An 8,142-nucleotide genomic window follows, 5' to 3' on the forward strand; every position below is an offset into this window, starting at 1 on the left:
TCATATTTGCCATATGTGTTATATTCCTTGTTTCATTTATTCATTTGTTTGGTCTCTGGGTTGGCGTTATATTGAATATTGATAATGATTATGTTGTTTGATACTTAACAGTATGTCTTGATATTTTCATTTAAAACAATATTGGTTATTACGTGATCAATTTAATCCTAATTAAATATTTCATATGTCAGTTTTGTTTTATTTTATTTATAAACAAAAATAGAAATTTAAGTGAACACGTAATTCAGATGTTTGTGTCAATAATGAGATGATAGACCTAATCAAACGTCTGTCATTTTATTATTAATAAATTATATATTAATGTTGTAATACTTTATACAGGAAATATAGAAATTAATTTTACTGAAAAATGTATCATCTGAGTAAAACGTAGTTTTATCTTTAAAAGATAAAAGCTGCCTATCTGCGAAGATTTTTAAAGACCGGATCGCCCACAGTTGTGATATGTGAAAAGGGAGCAAATAACAACAACCAGTGCACAGAGAAATTCGAATGTAACCGTGAAATCAGGTGATTCAGTAAACAGAGACTGTAGAAGGGATTTTATAGACCTAAGAAATGTAAAGACTGATAATAGTGGATATGCATGTGAATCTTTTACAACAAGATCCAGTTGCACGACTTTCGATCTTAATCTAATTGTTTCTTCTGCACTCACAAATGTAATAAAATATGTAGTGAATTCCACAAAGTCGAACAATTTAATTTTACTGCAACTATAAAAGAGTTATGTTATGTAAGAAATGACTCATGGGGTAATGAGGTTCATGCTAGGTTGGCATCAGTCCTTGACTTGCAGGCTGTCTAAGCAATTTACCATGAAGTGTGCAATGTAAACATTCGTACTTTTACACAGGTACCTGACAAGTTTGCAAAAGATGAAATAAACAAGAAATCACGTGGAAGACCAGAGTGCACAGAACTGCTGGAAGGTTTAACAGATGTCATAAACAACATCAAAAGCAATTAAGGGGGAGCACTATCAGTCAAAGAATTAGTTCAAGTCATGGAAGAAACATGTGGAGATGGAGCCTACTCAAGTAAATACATGAAACAGAAAATTACTGAACATTGTTGGTGATACAATTACATTTGTTTCTACGCAAGGCCAATAAGATAAAAAATCATTATGAAACACACAGCATCTGATATCTTGAGCAAATTCACAAAAGAAACTTTCGACTCTCAGAGGCAGAACAGAAACGTAAAATTATTTCAACAGCTGAAAATTTTTTTTAGCTAAGTCTGATATTGCTGCTGTAGATGCATCAAAACATTTTATCCTTCTGTTGGTACTGTCCAGTCTGCAGAAAGAACAAAAAGTTACTACGAGACAATCTATAACACATTTGAGAAAAATATGGAACATTAAAAAGAACAAGGAAGGTCTTGGGTAACAATATGTGTCGTCTTTTGCCTTTCCTGCATGCTCTGACAGGACGTGACACGACGTCTCGAATTTTTGTTATTTGGAAAGTTGTTGCACTCCATTTACTCAGAACAAACACCAAGTTCCAAGAGACTGGAATACAGTTCCTAAGCAGCAGTTCAAATTACGATACATGTATCGTATAGTTAGGCGAAAGAGCACTTGCTATATTAATCGACGGTGATCCATATGTACGCTTTGCGGTTTCGGTAGTTGTTGGTGTTTGTTTGTGAAATAAAACTTTAGTATTGTAATCAAAGGCAAAAAGGCGCTGAATAGTGCTAAACGTGTTACTGCTGGGTGAGAGAAACGTCGATTCCTGATGTAAATAACGTCAGTGAGGGGTTCCGTTTTTGCCCTAGCTTTGTCTTTTCTTTCTCTTAATTAGAAATTTAAGTTTACATACCACCATCGGCAACACCAATGTAACGAAATCGTGTTGATCGTTTGCAGTATATTAGTAGACATAAAGGGGATGATCAATAGACCAATTTTGTAATACCTTTACATGGTAAGGTCCTAGAACGACATACGTGCTTGCCCAAAACCCGACGAATATTATGATTACACAAACCATGAAGAAAAGCACATCTAATGCCGCCTTGCGAATGGTTTTGAACAGCAGCTATAAGTCAAATATACATGAAAAAATATATACTTAATATATTATTAATATATATAAGTATTATTATATCAATATAATATTATATTTCATTTTACATGTTTGACGAAACAGATATAGAAGACTAAAACAAAAGGAAACAATTTGTTATGAAGTCCTCGTATTATTGATAATAAATGTGCCTGTAATGCTTCTTTTACCTGTGAAATAGATTTTTTTATCCCACGGCTGTTAGTTGATTTGTGTATCAATTGTAAAAAAAGATGCACATGTATATTGAACTTAGATATATCGAGAAGACTGAATTAAAAAGAAAAATATCACATGCCCTTTATCTTTACATCGTAAGACAATAACTTGTAAAAAGCTTACGGAGAATTTGTGATTAATCCTTATGTAACGGAGGAACGAAAACCAAGTAAAAAGACAACCTAGGCCAAGATTAATCATACTTCTATCCCAGTCGCTTAGTGGTCTGTACATATGTGTATCCTCATCTGTCTAAATAATCAAACATATTTGTTTTTGTATGTGATTATTTTTATATTTCGATGTCTAGCAAGAGTAATAAAGTTACAGAATGTATTTCAGACTAGTTTCAAATTGTATTTTTGATGAATTCATGAAGTAAAAGATAAACACTGATAGTATCCAACTCCTTTGCATTCTGTCATTGCTATAATTATAGTTAAATTGTTATTAACGAAAGGAGATGCTTTATAGTTGATTTGTGATTGTGCACCCATGACTGGATCCCGTTATCACGCATTTTATTATACACACATTAAAGTATCAACAAATATTATGTGGACACTTTACTTATATTTATTCAAGTTTGAAACTTACATCTGAAATGAGACCATATAATCCTCCTAACGCAAAGCCATCTCCTATGACTGACAGGCAATTCCACCATTGAACTTTCCAGGAATATTCTCTATATCGTGGATTTTCATCTTTCTTCTTGTTAATGAAAGTTATCTAAAGTAATAACAAATTATCTTGATAATTATGCATCATCAACAATATCTGCAAAGATGTTTAGTAAATGGTGCTGCTTCAAGTAATTCATCAATATAATGTTTGTTGTGCGGTGGATATAAAAGTCTTTCTGTACTTTTATTCAGTGTAATTATATTTTCTGCTCTTTTAGGATCATGGATTCCATTCATCATATGTGTAATAGAGTTCCGCTTTTCATTGGAAATGAATTGCTAAATTTGTGCAAAGAGCACGGGCTCCGCTTAAGTCAGTGTTTGGGGCGTAAGAGGTGTTGCATTTTTCATTACCTCTCATTTACAGATTCAGTTAAACCGAGTCTGCTATTATTCTTCTTGGCTGCATTCTTTGCTTCCAAAGGATCCTTTCACAGATTTTATTTGCTAATACACATTTATGTCTACGTACGTCCAGACCGACTAACGGTAACATACAGCAGAGAAAACAAAACTTCACATAATCAGAAAAACAAAAAGGAAGGGAAACAAACATAATGGTCTTTGATTGCTTTTCTTATTTGCAAAGCTGAACAATAAAATTGTGGTTACCCATGGAATATTTCTGAATGATCCTTGGGTCAAACCAGTTCAGTTAGGACCTACATTTAACCATTTTAGCGACTTTAACACATTTTAGGCTTAGAGGGCATAATATTGACCTCTAGAAAGCAGAAAAGGTACATTTATGGTATATGTAGGAACCCGACATGTAAGGACATGAACATATGTCAAAACGCATCATTCTGTCTTTCTAAAGGGACTCGAACATGATAAGAGGTGCAAACAGTATGGTCATATGGGTTTTTGTAAACGTTGATCTTAAAAGTCGCGTAGGATTGAAAGAAGCCTTGAAAAATTGTATATGTCAGTTGGTATTAGATACTTTCATTGAAATATCTTTTCGATGGATCATTTAATAATAATCTGAATATTGTGGACTTTTACATGCAGAAAAGTATTCGAACATAGTTTACAGCTTATCAATCTCTCAATTATTCGAGCTTCTAAACGGGACATATGCTGATTTGTAAATAAGGTAAACTCAAGGGTTGAGGAGGTACTATTCCGAACACGTTATTTAAGATGTCATTATTTTCTCTCAATATACGCTGTGACATATTAAGTGTGTTTTGTTATTGTGTGGCTATATTTTAAGGGCAATCTTGAAATGTTCGGAATTTAAGTATGATCGGTGGGAAAGAAACTTGCTTTTCATATTGACTTCCACATCTGATAACAAATGAAAAATACGGCTTGCATTTGTAGTATGGCTACTTTTCTTTAGTACGGTCTATTCTGTTTGGTTACGGGGAGTTATACAATTGTTCGTATCCCGAGTGGTATTGTAAAGTGCTCTCAAGATAGACACAACTGGCTGTAGTTAGTTAGTTCTATTTATTGTAATTATCTCAGAATAGCCAGAAAGCTTAATTTAATAAGAGCAACTCAGTTTGATTTTAGTTACTAATTGAGAATGAAAGAACACCAGGTTAGTTTGATCTGTCAACAGTTTAGTATGCAGATAAACTCTAAACACAAGATGGTAATGTGAAGTGATGAAACAATGCAAAGTTATTCTGAACAAGTGCCAACCAAGTTTGTAAAATGTGATTTTGAATTGCAATAACAGACACTGACACTATAATAGTACTAAGTATGAACTGATTGCAAACACTATTTAAAGTAACTAACAAGAAAGGCCACATCTTAACATGAATACTACTTTAAACCTTGAATGTACTTAAATTTAAGTATTGCAGGAAAAGAAAAATACGTTCCTAACTAAACTTGAGCGATTTTGATCCTTCACTTTAATTAAGACTGTTATTAAATTTAGACTGTTATTAACTTAATAACATTACTAAAAAGACCAGTCAAATAATAGCAGTTTGTGCTCAAGGAAATCAGTCGCCTGGAGGGCAGCTCACATGTCTACCAGCCAGGTCTCACTAGGAGAGAAGCAACTAAGTATCCTTATATAACGTTGAAGCAGAGCTATAACAGTAAACTTATAAACTCCTACTCCAGCTTAAGATCGAAAGATTTGGTTAATAAAACGGAAAAATAATTCTTTTATTTCAAAAATGATTAATCTTTTTCCTTAAGATCTAAACCATTTGTTAAATGTCTATTATTTTCAGAAGAGGTTACTAGAATAAACAGTTTATTCTAAGATTCCTTTGTTTTCCAAAAGTTTTACTGAGAAGAGTGGAACGAAATGCTTTGACTGCTGTCAAAACCCCACTTATATACACAAAAGGCAAAAATTCTACTAGCCAATCAGAATGATTCAAGCTGGACTAACCCAACCTTAAGGCTTATCAGGTTTACACAATAAAAAAGTACTAACGTAATAAGAGTCCTAATGTGGCCAAAATTACCAAAACTAATATAATATTTGTACACACATATACAATGGTTCAAAGAAACTGGCTAAAATAAATCAATAAATCAGTAAGTCATTAACCAAAACAAATTAACAACAGTGTCCCCTAATTACACAGCCGATCAATGGACTCTGGCTATTTTTAGCTGTAGATAAGTCAGGAATCAGTGCTTACATAACTGTAAAATTACACTTTTTAAAACCTTTTAACTATTAGTTTTACTGTAAATCAACTTGAAAGTATCTATAAAAGTAAAAAGAGTGCTTTTTACAAAAAAAAAAAATCTTATAACATTATAAATCCTGGGAATTTAATGAAGTGTAATCTACCTGATGCATTACCATAAGTAAAAAATAGACTGACCCTTCTTCCAAAATGAGAAAAATGGTATTCAAAAGTGGTTTAAAGGCTTAGAAAGCATGTCACTTTCTAACACAAAGTACAAAATAAAATTGCTCATTAATAAACAAAAATAAGTAAATATAAAGTAAAACACTTGTTTTATCTAAGATATGAGTGGATTATCTTCCTTGATTTCACTAGTTCATATAATTATATATTATGCAGTATAAGTCATATAGAAGTTCAGCCTGTAAAAGACTGTAATATATTTCTACTTGTACTATTAAAAGACATTTTATGATAATCAAGCATTGTGTAATATATTGCATAATATGGTATAATAAGGTGCTAAATTATTCAGTTTTACTACACACTGGCAGATGAACACTCCATTCTTTTGTACTTTTGTCCTTATGTGGACTGTACTCGTGAATACTTGGAAATTTTGTTACGTGTACTATTAATAAATATCAAACTGCATTCAAACCTTTTCCCCAAGTTCTCTGCCTAATTATGAAATATGAGTATTAACTTTTTATTGAGGTGCTTTGCTTCTCATTAGAGTGATCAATGATTGAGAAATAAAATCTTTGTTTGACTACAATATTGTATCTTGTATTGTATATAACTCTTGCATCATCTATCAAACCTGTGTCTGTATGTGCCCTTTCACCAGCTGTCTTTAAAGGCAAAGGTATTTAAACCAATTTGTATTAGCAACTCGACCTAGTATATGAAATGGAGATCGCCTGCAAATATGAGCATACCTCGAAAACATGACGGACTAACTTTTCATACATCTAGTTCCAAATCTAAGCGCTTGACTCAAATAAATATCTGTTACCCTGTAACCTTAATCCACCGACTTAAACTTGAAACCTAGCAGTTCTTCGTCATAAACCTCTGTTTTAAACCTTCTTTCTAACACTACTAAGGATCAACATAACCTTAATCCATCAACGCTTAAAATGCGACCCAGACCGATAAAAGATAAACACAACCAGCAAACGCCAAAGCTGCAAACATGTAGGCGACTCGCCTAAAGTACATATAAACTAGGGATGGGAACGAATACTGAAATCAATATTCGAATATTCGGTTTGCCATATTCGAATATATTCGAATATTCGGTTAGTTTTAATGGAAGCTTTAAATTTTTATTAAGTGATTAGCATATACATAACGTATTCATTTGTTTAAAGCGTGGATAATCGTAAATAAGGCCAAAAAAATGTTTGTTCCGGGTAACCCGATCCTACATAGCAAAACCCGCCGAATCTAGCGTTTTATTTCACGATTCTGTCAGTATAATCATGAACATATTTAACTAATTCAGTGTTTTAGCTTCAAAATGATACAAAAAATCAAAACGATTATAATTTAGACCGTCGCAATTTTATCTAAATATAGCAGGTCGTCCCATTTAAACACGTGACGCGCTGTTGTATTACCGCCGCCGCCATTTTGAAAAATTTCAATCGGCGCGTAGAAATCGTCGTGTAAAAAGCAAGTAAGGCAGACTTAAACCTTCTTCAACATGAACTTAAGCATCAATCATATGTTTTTCTTGATTTTATTATTAACTGCTTCAAAATTTAATTCGAATACGGCCGACTGCGGATGAAAACCGATTCTGCGGATGGTCTGAAACGTCGTACAAAATATTGTGAAATGATAGACAATATCTACAAATTTGGTATTGTTTTCGAAAAAAAAATTTCTACAACTTGTTACATAAAACCGGCGCCAATGAAAATGTACAAAAGATAAAAAGATATCACATTTACGCCTAATACAAACTGTTAATCCGTAGCGATGACCCCAGGTAATTATGTATTGCAATTTTCTTGTTAATTGGACATCTTTTGACATGCATCTGACACATTGACGCCTGTTGCAAACTGTTAACCCGTAACGATGGCCCCTGCCAATTATGCATTGCTATTTTCTTGTTAATTGGACATCTTTTGATACGCGATAAACTAACATGACATGGTTTTATTCTGTAGAATTATCATGCTCATGTTGCCCAAAATCAATGATACTTATTTTGAAAAAAAAAATTACAATAATTTACGAATATTCGAATTTGATTTTCATATTCGAATATTCGACAGATTTTCGAATATTCGAATATTCGAATATTCGTTCCCATCCCTAATATAAACAAAATGTACCAAATTCCCATAAAAATTATGATGTGATGTTTTCCGAACGTCTGACGACGAAGCTCTCTGGTACTTTCGTGCGTCAGGTTTAAAGCATTCGTACACGGGGCTATTATTAAAAGCTGGTCTTTCCTCTGGCCAGACTACATGGTAACGTGTTGATATGGCTATATGT

The sequence above is a fragment of the Mercenaria mercenaria genome, chromosome 6 (assembly GCF_021730395.1).
Source record: "Mercenaria mercenaria strain notata chromosome 6, MADL_Memer_1, whole genome shotgun sequence".
NCBI lineage: Eukaryota > Metazoa > Mollusca > Bivalvia > Venerida > Veneridae > Mercenaria > Mercenaria mercenaria.